Raw genomic sequence first — 17842 nt, forward strand, 5'->3', positions numbered from 1 at the left:
TAAATGCCTTCTTTGCTCTGACTTCTTAGCCACACGCGAGGGTTACTCCGACCTATGAAAAGCATGAATGAAACGGCCCTGAGGGCATCACCAGGAACCTGGTCAGCCCCCCCTTGTGGTCGACGCTGAGCCCTGAGCACTGAGGACCCCCGCGTGCTCCGCCCCCGTTCGCCTCCACCCTGCAGCAGACGCCCCTGGACACTGCCCTCTCTGTCCTCAGGGACACACGGCGGCTGAGTGTGCAAGTGCGTGCTCACACGCCTGCTGGCCCCGTCTCAAGTATTTTTGAACTTTCTGTGGGTTTGTCTCATCAATGACAGTAATTTTCCCTATTGACTTGGATGATTAAGAATCGACTCCAATGAAAACAGAGGGCTTCAGAGAGCCTGTCACCGGCTTCCTTCCCGAACAACGCCTGACCAAGATTTCCGTGACTCCGCTACACAGCATCAGAAAACCTCACAATAGGGCTTACTCACAATCATTCGCTCATCGACTTTTATTTAACCCACACAAAGAAATGCCGAGTGCTCTCTGGTGGCCTGGATCAAGTCCCTTGGATCCGTGATGCGAGCGGTGACTTTCTCGGATGGACAGATGGACAGAAGAGGTCCCATGCGCTCCACTCGCTCTAAGAAGAATGGTCACATTGAGCCCAGCAGCCAGTGGTGCTGTGGCAAAGCGTGTGGTCACCTCCCACATGAAGAGGCCTATTGATGACCGTGGGACCCGGTGCAAGGGCCCTGGCAGCCGGCCGGAGGCGCGGGACAGTGGGCAGCGTTCCCAGCGCGCCCGGCCGGGAGCCGCAGAGGACACACACGGCGCGTGCACACACTCCGCTCACGTCCAAGGACACACACGGCGCCTGTGCACACTCCGCTCACGCCCAAGGACACACACGGCGCCTGTGCACACTCCGCTCACGCCCAAGGACACACACGGCGCATACGCACACTCCGCTCACGCCCAAGGACACACACGGCACATACGCACACTCCGCTCACGCCCACGTGCGAGCGCTTCCCAAGGCAGGGGGCGTACCTTGCCAGGCGCTGGCGCTGAAGCTGTGCCAGGTGGATGAACACGGAATGAAACACGGAACGGCCATCACATGGGATGAATGAGCCGGGAGCGGAACAAAGGGGCGCGGTTTCATCAGGACGAGGATCCGACTGCAGTCAACGCCCTACCCCCCGGGGCACCCGCCTGCTTGTATTCACATCTCAGCACCCGGTTTCCGGGTAACCCCTCCCAGCCTTCCAGGGCCTCACCTGCCCTGCCCGCCAGGCTCTAGACGTCCAGACCCAGCAAGGGCTGTCCCTTCCCTGAGTGGACTTCCCAAGGCAGGTGTGAACTGGGCCCACGAGAAATCAAGTCACGACTGGCAAAGCTACCGGATGTGTGAATCCCTACTGAACACAAGGAGCAGGACGGCTGACTTTTACCAAGTGGCCTCTCAGGGACCTCCCCCTGCAGCCCCCCAGAGACAGAAGTGAGTGGCTCCACGTAGAAGGGGCTCCAGTCAGACGCACACATCTGCTTTCTCACTGCCTCAGCCGCCCTTCTCCACAGCTGGCCTCTCCCCCTTCTTGCTTTTAAACCACCACCTCTCAACGCACCGTAATGAAGACCAAACCTCGAGACTCAGATGTTCCAGAAACCGGAGATACTGGATGTGCTTTGATCAGGTCTGGCTCCTCCTCACCGTCTTTGTTCTCGATCACATCGGTACTGCCATAGACAGACGCTGTCTTTTAGTTACGATGCAAGCCTGACAAGTCTTTCCCTAAACACCTAACGATCGATTATCGCTTCTTTCTCAGTCCTCACATACACACGCATAGGCACACACAGGCTTGGGCACACAGCAACGAGGGCACGGCGGAGTTCCCTCGCAGCATAACTGAAAATACGCCAACACCCTGGAGATCTCGCGTTCTGGATTTATTAGGCACACTGTTTGCGAGGCCCATGATGGAGGGCTTCACAAGCTCATTTTACGAAAAGAGATTTTAGAGGCTCCCGGTCTGCAGAATAGGCCTCCCTGACGGCTCAGCAGTGAGGAATCTGCCCTGCCAGTGTAGGAGACGCCTGAGACGTGAGCTCAATTCCTGGGTTGGGAAAACCCCTTGGAGGAGAAAATGGTCACCCACTGCAGTATTCTTATTGGGAAAATTTCATGGACAGAGGAGCCTGGCAGGTTACAGTCCAGGGGTCACAAAGAGTCATGCCTGAGTAACTAAACACACACACACATTCCATAGAACTTTCTCACGCTACAGGGTACCTCCGTAAGGAGCTGTCCCATTCAAGAGCCAGGCTCACCTTGGTCAGCTGAGACAGGATGGCACAGGCCCCGAAGGCGCAAACGGGCCCCGATGGCTCCTTAATCCCGAGGAAGTAACATAAGCCAGTTTCTTAGGGGTCAGACTTATACTAAGGAGGCTCCACAGTATGTAACAAACTCACTGGGGGAAAGGTGACTATTCCTTAAAGAGTTCCAGCCAACTGACTTTAAAAAAAAGGACCAAGTGCGTCCTCTCTCTCCCCATCCCCCTGGCAGACGATGCAGATTGATGAAGTGGGGGCCATGAGAGGAACAATAATTCTATAAGCAAGAGGAGATAAAACGAAGAGGAAAAATAAACACGAGCTGGATCGGGGCAAAGAAAAAGGCAAAACAAGCAGAAATGATCTGATAAAAACGGTATTACATAATCCAGCGCCTATAACATGGAAAGCCACTTTGCACTGCAAACCACTTTTCCACCAAGAATTAACAGAGGCAGAACGAACACAAAAATCAATTAAGGTCCGAAGAAGGGCTCCATTGCCTCTCGAGGGGCTTGTTCTTATCCAAACACTAATGCAGGTACTGCCAGCCTGCCTCCTGAAGGGTATTTTTTATTATCCCCTGAGCCGGTCTGTCCGGGGAGTGATTTTCCCATTTGAGTTTGCAAGGGAAGGTTAAATAGGAGGAGTAGAATGTTCTTTCACTTATAAAATGATACAATCGATTCCAGTGCTTCAGGCTCAGGAGGCCTCTGAGGGTGTCTCAGCTTCCCAGGAGACCCCTCGCTGTATCAAGGACCGGCTGCTGGGATGTGGGGGAGACCAAGCACCGCCCCTTCCTCCAGGGCGAAGAGCATCACTGCCCTAACCCCCCCCAACAGGAACCAGGCAGCCGGCGGAGAGCACCAGCGCGGCGCTGGGCCCCGGGGAGGCACGAGAATACCATTCACAGGAGCAATGAGAGCGGGAAGGATACCTCTGACCCAAAGAGATAAAACGCGAGAGCCAGTGAGCTCCCTGGACGAGCCGCAGGGCAGCCATCCTGCCTCACGCAGGATAACTCAACATATACTTGTCAAAGCAGTAAGAAAAGGGGATGGTCCTGAAACTTTCACATAAATGCAAACATTCTTGGGGAGTGGATCATATTTTTATTATTCCATCTATGCGTATGCTGCTTGGAATGCGGTGAAAAATTTTCTAAGAAACAAAGTGTCCTCCTTTGTCTCACAAAACTGAATTTCTATAGCCTGCTGCTGCTGCTAAGTCGCTTCAGTCGTGTCTGACTCTGTGCGACCCCATAGACGGCAGCCCACAGGCCCCGCCATCCCTGGGATTATCCAGGCAAGAACACTGGAGTGGGTTGCCATTTCCTTCTCCAATGCATGAAAGTGAAAAGTGAAAGTGAAGTCGCTCAGTCGTGTCCGACTCAGCGACCCCATGGACTGCAGCCTCCCAGGCTCCTCCGTCCATGGGATTTTCCAGGCGAGAGCACTGGAGTGGGGTGCCATTGCCTTCTCCATGCTATAAACCTAGATTTGCCTAAAGAAGGGAGTGCGTACAGTTCTTTTTTTCCCCCTTTGGCCGTGCCAGGTAGCATGTGAGATCTTCGTCCCCCAACCCGGAGCTGAACCTGTACCCCTGCGTCGGAAGCGTGGAGTTTTAACCACTGGACCGCCAGGGGTGCACTTCCTTTCCTTTGGAGTAAAAGGACAAGCACTCTACCCAAGTACAAAATAAAGGGAAGTGATGGGCCGTGCTTTCTCGTCGAGGATGTTCAGCAATCCCTCGTGCTGACCCGGCCCACGGAGCTGAGGAGGTGAGCAGAGCCGGGACTGCAGAACCGAAGAGGGCGCGAGCTCACGCCCGGGCGGCCACTGAGCGCGTTTCCCGACCGGATCAGGCCTCCGCGGGCCTGCGGGGTAGCTCCTCTGCCTTTCGGGAAGGAGGCGGACGAGCGGCTACTCGGGTCTGCCTGCCCACCTGGCCCCGCTGTATCTGGCGGCGCAGCCTCCCGGCTCCCAGTGGAGAGCCCTGCTCTGAGCAGCCGGCCGTCCCGGCACAGACCAGCCGCTCACGGGACACAGAAGAGGCCCCGCAGGAGGCGCCGCTCGCCCCCACAACGCAAGTGCCTCCCTGCCACTCGAGACGGGAAAAGCCATCAGAACTTGACAGGGACGAGCACAGAGCTGTTGTCCCCAAATAAAGAACTCACATCAGCAGGGAATGTGAAAATGTTATTTAGAACTTCTGTTCTCAGATGTTCAACACAAAGGAGGGATTGTTGTGCCAGGGAACAAAGTGATCCAGTATTCACAAAGCAGGGATTCTCTCACTGCACATTCTGTTTCCAAAACACTCAGGACCACAGCAAGTTTTCCAGTTGGGGCAAAGACGCTACTTCTGGAAGCGGGAGAGGAGATAACAGAAATCTTTCACAGAGGAGCTGAAAGCCTTCCAAGGAAAAGCAAAGCAAATGTCGGGCCGGAGGGGCGGCCAGTGTGGATGGTGAGCTGACCTGTCCGCCTAGGACGTGGGGGGACGTGAGGGCTGAGCGTCTTAAGGCTGCAGAACATGCTAGCAACATAGCATGGGAACTCAGGAACCTCAAGCGTTTTTTAAATTTAACTCCTTGAGCCTGGGTTCCAGAAGGTGCCGATGTAATTGTACTTCCCCTGGGACTGCAGCCAGGAGGGAACAGGCTGTGCTTCTTTTTTACACGTTTTTAAAACCTGTTTTGTTACCTGCAGGGAGGCAGCTGGTGAGGGCCTTTATCGAGCTGGGGGCTGGGGAGCAGGGCGGTGGAAGAGTGGCCTTTCTCTGTGGCACGATCACCATCCGAGCTGCAGGGTGGAATTCCAGGCCAGAGTGACCAGCCAGAAAGAGGGCGCAGGGCGGCCATCGCTCTCTCTTCTTCTTGTGGCATTGTTTTTCCTTTTCACTGAAAACAGTCGTGTCCTTCTTTCTCTGCTCCCTTTACCAGATCCTATGTTCCTGGAAGGAAACGCAATACACGGGCGAAGACCCTGGAAAACTGGGGAACCAGTTCACCATCTTAATCCTGCCTCTCCGACCACGATGGGGTCAATGTCAGCTTCTTTTCAACTCAACTTCCAAACAATCAGAATGAAGGTGCCCATCTTTTAGGAAAGGCAAATCTCAGATGTAAAATTCTAAGGGAAGTACCTACACACAGTAGGCCTTTGAGTTCAGGGGCCGTGACTCACTCACCATGGTAATCTATCCCCCACAAATAGAGGGTTCTATTTGCCCTTGAACCATCTCTCTGGCAACGTACTAGCATGTTTCCTATGAGTCATGATTAAAATTGGGTACAGCCCACCGTAAAACTCGACACTTGTGCTCCAAGCAGCATTTTGTTAATGACAAGGATAGTGGCAAAATCAGATATGAGATGATCTTACTGCTTTGCCGCACCTCCTACCACTGGAATATCAAGGGGACGATGTTAAAACTAAGTCCACGAAGGAAATACCACAAGAGGCAAAGGAGGAACCAAGAGAGCAACAGAGATGCAAGTCAGGAGCTTAAGCCCTAGCTCTCAGTGCCTCTGAACAGCTTTCACAACCTCGTCTTTTTTTTTTTTTTTCCCCCAAAGAGTTAGCATCTATGACAATTGAGTGAAATTTTAGTAAATATAGTTGACGTGATGGAAATTTTAAGGATGGTCATCCACTAAACACTTTACTACTTGGGATTCTCCTTTCTTCATGGTCCATGGGAAAGGACACCAACCCAGCCTAGTGCTTACGCCTCTTACAGTTAAAGCCTCCATTCTCCCAAGCCGCTCGGTCACAGCCGTTTCTGGGCACGGAGCGCGAGCAGTGCCCTGTGTGGGGACCTCTCCGCCTGTGAACGAGAACAGGACGGGCGCCAGCAGTCCGCAGAGGCAAAAAGCAGAGGGGCGCTGCCCACACGACCCGGGACACTGTCCACGGGGCGGGGGAGGGGGCAGAGAGGCGAGGGCCTGCAGGGCGAGGCCGCGGGGTGCTTCCGAGGAAGAACGCGGACCCTCGCGGGCGGCCGGCCCACGGAGAGGAGCGCGGCTGCAGGGCTGGCGGGGCGCCGGGCCGAGAGCACGGCCGGCCGCGGCACGTCGCACGCCGCGGAGAGGCCCCCGACCCGCGCCAGGCGGCCCAGCCAGAACCCCAGGCCTCGCCGCTCAGTCAAGGCAAACAGCGAAGCACTCGGAACGGACACTCTCGCGCTGCGGCAGAGCCCCGGCTCGGGCTGGGCGCGGCGCTGGGAAAGAGAGGGAGCTGCTGTCCCCGCGTCCACTCTCATGGAACCTGGAGGAGACAAGAACACGGTAAGGGCAGCCATCAGCAACCCAGGCAGCTCCCTGTGCCCCGCCATGCAGGTGTTAACAGCCCACGTAAAGACGGCACCCGAGACCGCAGAACAAGTCAGAGACGGAACCAGGGCTAAAAGTGGGGTCAGTCTGACTCCAGAATCTGCTTTCCAAGCTCTTACACTCTACTGAGTTGCTCTCTGAAACAACTTTATCCATACATGTATGCACGTGGAGGAGGATTTTATAAGCTAGGCATGGGGCAGGCCAGCCTTGCTATGACTCCAACTCCAGAGGCTATAAAAGAAAAAAAAAAGCTGATAAATCTGATTACAGGAAAATAAACATTTTCTGCCTGGGAACAATAAACCCTAAACAAAGACAAAAGAGAAACCAGAGAACTATTGGGAACATAAATCACAGACAAAGGCTAAATTCATTAACATATAAGGAATGCCTACAAACCAATAAGAAAACACCCAACAAGACCAAATGGACAGGCAGCTGATATAAAAGAAATTCAAAACAATTCAAAACACATTAAAGACACCGAACTTCACTCGTCACGAGAGATGCAGAGCAAACAATGTATGAGGGTTGGCGGGCGCTGGGACAATGGTGGGCACTGGAACGTTTTATTTCGCAAGCGTTAGTGAGAGCGTAAGAAAAGAGGCGCGCTCGTAAATTTCTAGCGAGAGACTAGACGCATGCAGCTGTTAGGAGGACAGTCGGGCACTATCTATCAAACTTATAACTTGCCTTTACCCTCTGACCCAAAATGCCAGTTCCAGGATTTTATCCAGCGGATAAACTCACACACGCACAAAATGATGCCCATAGAAAACCAATCTTCACAGCCATGCTTGTACCAGCCAAAGTCTGAGAACCACCTAAATATCCACCCCAAGGAGACTGATTAAATAAATCATGGCATCTCCCCATAAGGGCCTATTATTCAGCCATAGAAGAGGAGAGGACGCTCTTAATGTGTCGACACGGAAGAAGCCCCGAGGAACACGGCTGAGCAAACAGAGCACCGTAGGAACGGCAAAAGCAGGATATGTGACCAAAGTGCCAAAGCGCAGCCACGTAGCGCGGACGCGTGTGTGTGTGTGCGCCTCGTGGAGAGACACGCGAGGGGCTGACAGCACTAGGTGTCTACGGGGAAGGGAAGCGGTGGCTGGAATGCAGGGGTAGGTGGGAGCCTCCCTTGCCATTGTATACTTCATATCTTTTCAATTTAATACTATGTACTCATGTCTATGCAGAAAACAAGTGTGTGTGCATATATATATATAATATACATTATGTATATAGAGACCGTTTGCACTTCAACAAGCCTGGGACCTGACCTACCATCGTACCTCCACCCCCCACCAGCTCTCTCTTCTGAATTCCTTCTCAATGAGTTGAATCTTGGGCTTCCAACAGCCCCAGTCAGAAGTTTGGGAGTCATCCCGGCTGCAACCTCTCCGCCCTCCCCCTGAGCCACCAGGAAGTATATGCTGTGAAAAGAAGGTGAAAGTCACGCCGTTGTTTCCAGCTCTTTGTGACCCCATGGACTGTACTCCATGGGATTCTCCAGGCCAGAGTACTGGAGCGGGGAGCCTATCCCCTCTCCAGGGGATCAGTCCCAACCCAGGGACTGAACTCAGGGCTCCCGCATTGCAGGTGGATTCTTTACCTGCTGAGCCACAAGCGAAGCCCAAGAATACTGGAATGGGTAGCCCGTCCCCTCTCCAGCAGATCGTCCTGACCCAGGAATCAAACCGGGGTCTCCTGCACTGACTGTAGGCGGATTCTGTACCAACTGAGCTGTCAGGGAAGCTGGTATGCACTGGCCACTCGGTGGTAAAGAACCCACCTGCAGGAGACCCCAGGTTCCACCCCTGGGTCGGGAAGTTCCCCTGGAGAAGGAAATGCAACCCACTCCAGTATTCTTGACTGGAAAATCCCATGGACAGAGGAGCCTGGAGAGCTGGAGTCCATCGGGTCACAGAGTCAGACACGACTGAACGACCGAACAACACCACACAGTGTATTCCCTTCTCCAGGGGATCTTCCTGACCCAGGGGTGGGTCAGGTCTCCCGCATTGCAGGCAGATTCTTTCCTGTCTGAGCCACCAGGGAAGCCCGTTCACACACACATACATATATGTATAGAAGTACACTGCACACAAATCAAAATCAAATGCCAACAGTGGCAAAGCTGGCTTCTGGTCCAGCCTCGCAGCCAGTGGGCTAGTGAGAAAAGCTCTTTCACCAGAGTTCTTAGCTTCCTCATCCATAAAATAGGAATGATAATCCTTCCTCTTGTGGTTTTGAGGAGTAAATAAATGAGTCTACATAAAGCCCTTAGACCAGCGCCTGGCACACAGCAAATGTACACAAGTGTCTTTTAAAATAAGTGCCATTCACGCTGAGCTCAGAAAGATCTGCAGGAGACAGACCAGAAAGAGGGAAGCAGGCAGAAGCAAAATGAGCCACTCAGGAGGCACAGCAAAGGGCAGGGGACAGGAGAGCTCAGGGCCGAGTGGAGGGCATCCTGTGGGGGAGGGGAGACGGAGACCGGGCTCAAGGAGTGAGCGTGGGCCAGACTGGACCATTTTCCTGTAGGGGATCGGCGGCAAACGGAGTGGTTCAGGCAGGGGAATTCCGTGATCGGACAGGCTTTCCTAGAAAGAGTTCTCTGGCAGTGGTCTGGAAGCCAAGTTGGAGAGGCACACACTGGGGCAGCAGAGGGGCCACTTAGAGACTGTTGCAGGAGCTCAAGAAGGAACAAGGAGGCTGTGATCCAAAACAGAGGCAGCAGGGAAGCGGGAGAAGAAGCATCTGGGAGACACAAAGGAGGTAGGATCTACTGGCTGGTGGCCCTGGCGGGGAGGGTGGAGAAGATGCAACCAGGAATGAGTCCCAAAGGTCTGTCTTGGGTTTCTAGAAGGCCAAAGACGCAGCTCATTGATATAAGGAATTCAGAAGAAAGAGCTGGTGGCGGGTAGAGGTAAGAGAGTAGGTGAGGTCCCAGGTTTGTGGAGGTTCAAATGGTCTCCTAGGTAATCCAAGGTTAGCTACAGGCATCTAAACTCAGATGATGGATTCGGGCTTAGCCTGAGCAATACAGACAGATCTGCAGTACTCAAGGGTTCTGGACTGTGGCAAAGGCAGCTGCTACCAAGTGGCAATGGTTTCTCTGGTCCAAGCGAAAGAGTTTTGAGAAGACACATTACCTGTGATGCGGTGAGACCCAGGCTCCTCCCACCATCCCTCCCTTCTCCTGTCCTTCCCGCTCTCCTTTCTTACACTCCCTCTCTCTTTTTCTCTCTACCCACCTCCTCCTTCCTTTCCAAAAATAGGAAAAAGTTTTCATAAGAGGTTTCTTTAAATGTTTTACGTGAAGCAACCTACTTCTGACAGTCCCTGCTAACAGGTGATGAAGCCTTTATTTTTTCCAGCATTCCGCCCCGCTTTTGCTTCTGTCTGTACAGAGCAGAAGTCACTGGAATGTTGTGACCCACTTGATGGGGAGCGTCCCAGAAGACCTCATTTTCCCATGGTCTGTCTCAGCAGCTGCGCCACCTAGGTGTTTCTTAGAAAGGGCGGTCTATGGTCTTCTCTGCTGCCGAGGGGCTTTGGAGAAACCAATCTCACTTAAAGACCACCTCCGAAGGATTTTACTTAGAGCGCTGAGAACTGACTTCTGAAAGAGTGTGCACTTTTCTACTAAAAATAAAATTATGTTTAAGCAAGATTTCTGGAACAACCAGGATCCTGGGACCAGGATTCAAGAGTTGCCAGCTCTGCTATCACTCACTCACTCACATGATGCAAAGCTTCCGTCAGCTTTGGTCTCCTCCCCTACAAAATTGGGACCAGCTACTAGAGCATCTCCAGATCTCCTTCTGGCTCTAAAACGGTGCGAGTCTAGGAGGGTAGAGACTGGTCTCATGACACTGTGGACTATTTCAGCAATTCAAAAGTGCCAGTTAAATACTGAAGGCAATTTTGTTTCTAGAAATTAGTTGATTTCCTGCCTGGACAATAGAATGATTCCAATTTTCTCACTCACCAAGTCTGCTGCAATGGCATGTACACTTATCGCAAAGGGAAACCCCAGCTATGAAAATACAGCAAGTGCCGCTCACTTTTCAAAAGCCCTACTTGCCAAAGAAGCCACCTCTTTTCCTGGAGAAACCACAGCGAGGGAATCAACGGGAGAGAAGGTACCAGGCAAGGCATGGGTGACCACTCAGCGTTCAACTATGCAAATTGCAGGCTCACCTTTTTAAAACGTAAGACAGAAAGTTCAGTCTGCCAAGAAATGGACAGCGTATTTTCCCACTTGTAGAGATTTACGTGACCTGAGAGAACAAGCAAGAACTTACGGACAAGGAGGCCTAACCTGATAACAGACGGCCTGCCTCCTCTCTCCCTCTGGGGTCACGGCGTCATCCAGATGAAATCAGTCGTTACCGCAAGACAAGACTCAGCATAAACAGCCACGAGAGGCTTCATGTGGAGCTCAACACAAAGAAGACTATCCAGGAGAAAAGTGACCATTTTTTAATCTAAAAAGACTTCTTTTTCCCCCAACGTGTCGGTCAAAATGTGATTTTCCTAGAATCTGTGTACTGTCAGTAAAAAGGAACATGTCAGCGTTTAATTGACTTAAAATATTGTATCTTCAAAGATATCAGCTAATGTACCCTTATAAACGAAAGCCTGGATTAGATTAGTTTGAAATGCATCATCCTCAAAAATAATTTCAGTTGAAACCTGATTTCAGCAGCGTGCTCCAGTAATCATCTAGGGAGAATATTAGGTATCTCCCAACATGTACAGCGTATGCACTGTTAATCACACAGCAGGATCGAAACGAGCGGTCCAAGTTACTAGAAACCAGATATAATTTACCGGTGTTTTGAGGAGAGGCACAGATACGCTTCCATCTTTGAAATGTATACACGCGGTTTACATTGTTCACCACGCCCAACACCACTCAAAGCAAGAGAGAGGACAGGACGGACTGAGCCGTAAACTCAGACGGTCACTTCACCTACCATTTTCACAAATGTGAGAAAGGCCGCCGACTATCTGGGCCGTGGGTACTGCTGTCAACTGCTGGCTCCTATGGAGGGCAGGACAGGATCGAAGTGCCAAACACACTCACTTGCGGTTGCAGGCATCCTGCCTCTAGGATTTCTTTCTACGGACGCTGAAAAAAATTTAATACGAGCTATCCACCTCATCATTATCTGTCCTAGAACAAATTGGAAACAGTCTAAATATCTATCAGTAAGGGACTAGTGAATAAGCCATAAACAAAGAAAGAGGGAGCGCGCTCTTAAGCTACTCATATACACTGAATTCCAAAATGGATTTAAGCGAAAAGCCCACGTGCAGAACAGCATCTATGCTTGCCACCCTCTGCATAAAAAGGGGAAATAATATACACACACGTGCATGCGTGTACTTAAATGTACACCCATCTATGCCTATACTGATGTACTGAATACATGTGTATACACAAGAATTAATGCACACATACGTACAAGACCCTGATAACACAGAGACTGCTGGGAAAGGCAACCAAGCACTCGGGCAGAGGACTGGCGGGGGGGCTGGGAGGTCCCCCCCCTTGCAGACCTTCTAGGACCTTTTGGAGCTTTGGTTCGTTTTTCACTGAAGTACAGTCGATTCACAATTGTGTCAGTTCCTAGTGCGTTGCACAGCGATTCCGGTGCACACACACATTCTCCTCGCGTTCTCTGCGCTTCCACGCGCTGTACCGCAGGACCTTGCTGTCGTTTGCCCATTCTGTACAGGAGAGTTTGCATCTGCTAGTCCCTTTGAAATTTTGAATCATGTGAACATGTTACCTGTTCAAAAATAACTTGACAAACATAGCTAATAATAAATTGTTCACAGGTAAGCAGTAAAGACACACTCTATTACTACTTTATAATATGAAGGACCATATTTTTTAAACACTAAAACATTTAGGCCAAGATTGAGGTCTTTTCCTACTTTTTATTTTTTTAACTTTTTATTGCATATTGGAGCATGGTTCATTAACAAGGATGTATCAGCTTCCGGTACACAGCAAAGTGATTCAAATATACATACACGTGTCCCTATTCTTTTTCAAATTCTTTTCCCTTTTAGGTTGTTAAATAATATTGAGCAGAGTTCCCTGAGCTATACCATAGGTCCTTGTTGGTTATCCTTTTTAAATACAGCCGTGGTTTTTTAAAAATAAGGTCATGACGAATAAAAATGAGGTTATCTTCCTCTTTCTATTCTCTTGGAGCGCTTGTAAAATAATAAATGACATATAACAGTTTGGAGGAAAACCAATTAAAGGGATATAAATCATCATTAACCCCCTTCCCCAGATGAATGACAAAGAGACACATGTTCTAATTAACACCGAGCAACGTTGTGTAAAGAGCAGTTTGCAATGGAAACGAGCAGATGGCAAACAAGCATGTGAGGTACTGGGTGCAAGACAGAAAGCGCAATCTGACACTGCAAACTTCAAGCAAGTGGAAGAAACTGTGCCTGAATGAAAGCGGTTCCACAGACATGAAAGAGCCCCCATTCAACTTCCTCTGGTTTTCAGGGGCATTTGCGGGGGGTGGGGGGCTGCTCTCTGCCCAGTCCCCACAGGGCAGACACTATTCCGGAGCCCAGCCCACTTTCCGCACAAGCAAACACACCACACACCAACCACGCAGCCACCCTCTTACAACAGAAAGATTTCCTATCCCCAGGCGACGGATGGCTCCGTTTACTTCAAACCAATCTAGCATTTCAGTTCAACAAAAGGTTTGGGACATCATCTTAGAGTGTGATGTAATAAGAGCTGACCCAGAGGTTTATGCTTTAACAACCCTCTCTTTTCTTTCCTTTGAAACAGAGATTTATGACAGGAGGCAGAGAAAGAGACAGAGATCGCAGGGTTGATGAAACGCTCTTAGGAAGCACAGAGCAGGTACCAAGGGGTACATGCTTCTGGCCGCTCTTTGCTCAAAGGCAGACCAAGTAAGGGAGGCGGCTCAGCTTCCTCTTGTTTACAAGTTCATCCCATTCTTAGACTTTTCTCTGTGGAAACACAAGATGCCTCAGCAGTGGTGGTTTCATTAGCGGAGCCCTCAGCAGAGAGCCAGGGCCTGGCTCCCCGAGTGGGAGGCCTCAGCCCAGCTCACAGAGGCTATTTCCCTCTGTGCCCACTGACCCAGGCTGGGGCGACGGCACGGTTCAGACAGGATGCCCTCCCAGAGCCGTGATGCAAGCCTGGAAAAGAAAAAACCTGTTCAAGATCCAAAAGCAGGATCTGAGAATTCAGAACCACAGGGACAGTGGCTAAGACCCTGGCCTCTGCAGAAGGTACGGGGCATTTATACAGACGCGACGTCAGCAGCCACTGCATACTCAGCCTTAGACTGCTCTACCTACGGCCAGGGTTTCAAGGCATGTTCCGAAGTGAACAACAGCTGGATAAAAAACATTAAACTCTGAGTAAACACCAGATACAGTTCCTGCTCTCCAGGCAAAAAAAGCAGGAGACGTTTTTGTTTGTTTGAATTTGGGACTTCAAATAACTGCTCAAAGGAAAAACAAAAAACATAGATAGTGGGGCAACCAGCTATATGAACAACATCTACGGCCAGGAATTATAAGTATAAATGATTTGTGCAATCTGAATTTTTGGATTTAAACTGACACTTTAATTCCTATGTTTGAGAGGAAGAGATATTTATTACATACATATGTACACACATATGCAGATTTATGTATAAATTTTATACAAAGCCATTTCCACTAAGCTATTATTTAAAGTATTGGGATTCAAACCCAATTCCTTTCTCCATCTGAGACAACAGACTCCTCTGGTTTGAGGATATTTTTAAATATAAAAACTAATTATCCTATCTCACTGCCTATAAACTCAATTTCTATTTCTGAGCCTGCTTCTGTTGCATGTCTCTTGGCAGTCCCTTGCATTATGGCTTGTTTACAATCCAGTCTCAAATCACAGCAAAGACAGGGATCAAAGAAAAATAAGCTTTCCAACCTTTTAGGAGGGTTTGGGAATGCAGGAATATTTCCATAATGCTATATATTTTTAAAAAATCAAGTCCACTTTCTATGAAAGGATAATTCTTTTTAAGCGGCACATTTAATAGACAAGACGCAGACGGTCTGAACTGGACGCTACAGAGCGAGGCTGATGCCAGTGTCAGAAGGCCCTATCTTGGCTGGATTTTCCTGCAAAACCAATCAATCAATGCACGTGGAGGTGTGTCCAGGCAGACTTTTGCAAACCAGGGCCGTTTCATTTGGTGTCAGCCCGCTAAGAGCTTCCAAGGCCATTCTGGACTGGATCGCGGAGTAGGGGTACGCAACACACAGCAGACACTCTCTCTTTTTAACGTGACAAACTCCGTGGAAAGAGAGGCCTCCACAGGCTTGTCAAGGGAGGCAAATTAACGAGCACAATTTATGCTGCCCAGCTGGGGTGGTGAAGGTCAAAGGCAAACCAGAATAAACTGACAGTGATCAAGAACGGACACAGCCTGTGCCTACCGGAGAAACACTCCGTGAAGGCCATGCTACTCTCTCCTCTCCTCCGTGGGCTTTGCCTGGCGGCTCAGGTGGTAAAGAATGCCCCTCCATGCAGGAGTTCCATCCCGGGTCGGGAAGATCCCCTGGATGGCAGCCCACTCCAGTGCTCTTGCCTGGAGAATCCCACAGACAGAGGAGCCTGGCGGGCTACAGTCCGCGCGGTCGCAGAGTCAGACACGACTGAGGGACTAACCCGCTTTGTTTTCAGTTCTGTGAGCCTCTCTTCACAAAGTTCCTCATTCGAGTATCTGCCCTTGGAATACTCGCCCAGCCACTGACTCACAGGCTCAGCCCCTGGCACGCACTTTAGTTTTCTTATCTCAGAGACGAGGGTGCGGAGCAAGGTGACTAGGCTCCTTGCAGCTCGAACAGATCGCGGTGGTGACCGCAGGCGAGGGCTCCCCGCCCACTCTGACCCCCCCCAGCCCTCCTCCGATCTCATCACCTCTGAGGCTCGTCTCCACTGGTTTCTGGGCCCTGCAGCAATGGCAGTGGACAAAGACAAGCCCTCCTCCAGACCCTCCGGGTGAAGACGCTGTCTGCTTCCTGCTTTTACAAACATCTCATAGCAAATGAGTAGCAAGGAGAGGATACAAAGGATGAACCAACAGGATCAAGAGGGCATGCCTCCGAAAGGAAGAGAGACACAGCTGGGAGAAGGGAAAGGCCACTTCTGGAAGTGCTGGACTGCTTTTTCAAGAAGGGATATAGGAAGGGATAGAGGAAGGCCCTGGCATGCTCTGCTCCTTTGGTCCCCATTTGTGAGGCTCTGACTCTTCTTTTCCATCCCCCATTGAGACGAGGAGAGACAGAGAGAGAATTTTCCTGTCTTCTGGTTAAGCCAGATTTGGATCATTTCTTCATACACCGAATTCTGAGACTTCCCGGGAAACGTTAATGAGGTCCATCTGCCATGCCACTTGACCTTAATTCTCCCTATTTAATTAACGGGCTGTATGCTTACGTATGGGGCTTCCCTGGTGGCTCAGTGGTAAAGAATCTGTCTGCCAACGCAGGAAATGTGGGCTTGATCCCTGGGTTGGGAAGATCCCCTGGAGAAGGAAATAGCAACCCACTCCAGTATTTTTGCCTGGAGAATCCCATGGACAGAGGGGCCTGGTGGGCTACAGTCCACGGGGGTCACAAAGGTGGACATGACTGAGCAACTAAGCAACAACAACAAGCGGCATCTTAAATAACACTTCTCCACACTGGAGAGCCACAAAGGCTGGTGTCCGGATTCTTCCCACCTTCATTTCAGAAGCAATAAAGTTTTCTTCAACCTGCCACATATGAGCAGAGGGTGTGGAGCCAGCAACAAGTCTGCCACGCACCCCACCTTATCCCCCAGGGAAGAAACTTCTAGGCGCTTGTGTGAATCCAGGTGTTTGTCGACGTAACTGGTTGCTGCTGTTGTTCAGTCGCTAAGTTGTGTCCAACTTAGTCCAACTCTTCGCAGCATGACAGGCTCCCCTGCCCTTCACTGTCTGCCGGAGTTTGCTCAAACTCAAATCCATTGAGTCAGTGATGCCATCCAACCATCTCATCCAAGTCCACCTACACCCAAGAGTACAGTCCTGCTGCCATTACATTCTAGGACCCAAAACGTTCCCTCACCAATATGCTCAACAACAGAGATAGGCTCGGCCACACAGCACCTGTGTGTGGCCCTCAAGGGGGATTTCTTCCTTGGTATGCTACTGTGGTAACTACTATGACGTGTACATTTGCTCATTTGCTCCAATCTCCTTTTATATCAAAAAAATCAATAAATAATTTTTGATAGCCAAAGTGTGGGTGATCTGAAGACCATTAAGAACTGAAAGTGAAAGTGAAGTCGCTCAGTCGTGTCCGACTCTTTGAGACCCCATGGACTGCAGCCCACCAGGCTCCTCCGTCCATGGGATTCTCCAGGCAAGAATACTGGAGTGGGTTCCCACTGCCTTCTCCAGGGGATCTTCCTGACCCAGGGATCGAACCCAGGTCTCCCTCACTGCAGGCAGATGCTTTAACCTCTGAGCCACCAGGGAAGCCCTGTTAAGAACTGAGGTCATATTCAATAATGTTAGATTTCATGAAAACACATGCAAACTCTGTGATAACCCCACAGTGTCCTTTGAGCCCCCAACCCTCAACCACACACGGCACGTTCCACTGGACATGACCGGTACTGCCCTGCAAGCCGACACCCGTGGGGCCACGAGGTGGAAGAGAGCTTAGAACAAGCCCTTCCCCTCTGGCACTAAACCACAGACTCTTCTAGAACGTGTTCTGAGAGCGCCTCGGTTTCATGACTAAACGAGTTACACTGTCGTTGAGAAGCCAAAGATGAGTTTTAAGTGGCTTCATGTGCAAACAGCCCCTCTCGGAGAAGCACGCCGACGACAGCATGTGCAGTTTTCTTTGTCACCGTTTCCAGTTGAGGACTTATCCAATTATCTCTCTATTGTCTGGCAGGCCTGGCACGGGGATTCCCATTACAGGAAACGCTTCTGCTTTCGCAGACCCCAAGCAAACCCTGGAGCAGGAGGCAGCTCAGCCAAGAGGGTGCGTGTGCGCCCGAGGGGGTCAGGAGCGAGGGGGCCTGCGGGGCCAAACAACCCACGTGTGAAG

At 50.7% G+C, this 17842-nt stretch overlaps 1 protein-coding gene and 1 long non-coding RNA gene across 4 annotated transcripts in view; one reads left to right on the forward strand and one right to left on the reverse strand.

Moving 5' to 3' along the window:
* The window catches only part of BCL2 (BCL2, apoptosis regulator), a 193297-nt gene that overhangs the window by 130147 nt on the left and 45308 nt on the right, over positions 1-17842 (reverse strand).
* Positions 4054-5647, forward strand: LOC108633783. The gene is made up of 2 exons (XR_001917147.1): positions 4054-4800; positions 5276-5647. It is a non-coding gene; the product is annotated as an uncharacterized LOC108633783 (long non-coding RNA).

This window comes from Capra hircus, chromosome 24, assembly GCF_001704415.2.
Source record: "Capra hircus breed San Clemente chromosome 24, ASM170441v1, whole genome shotgun sequence".
In the NCBI taxonomy this organism is placed as follows: Eukaryota; Metazoa; Chordata; class Mammalia; order Artiodactyla; family Bovidae; genus Capra; species Capra hircus.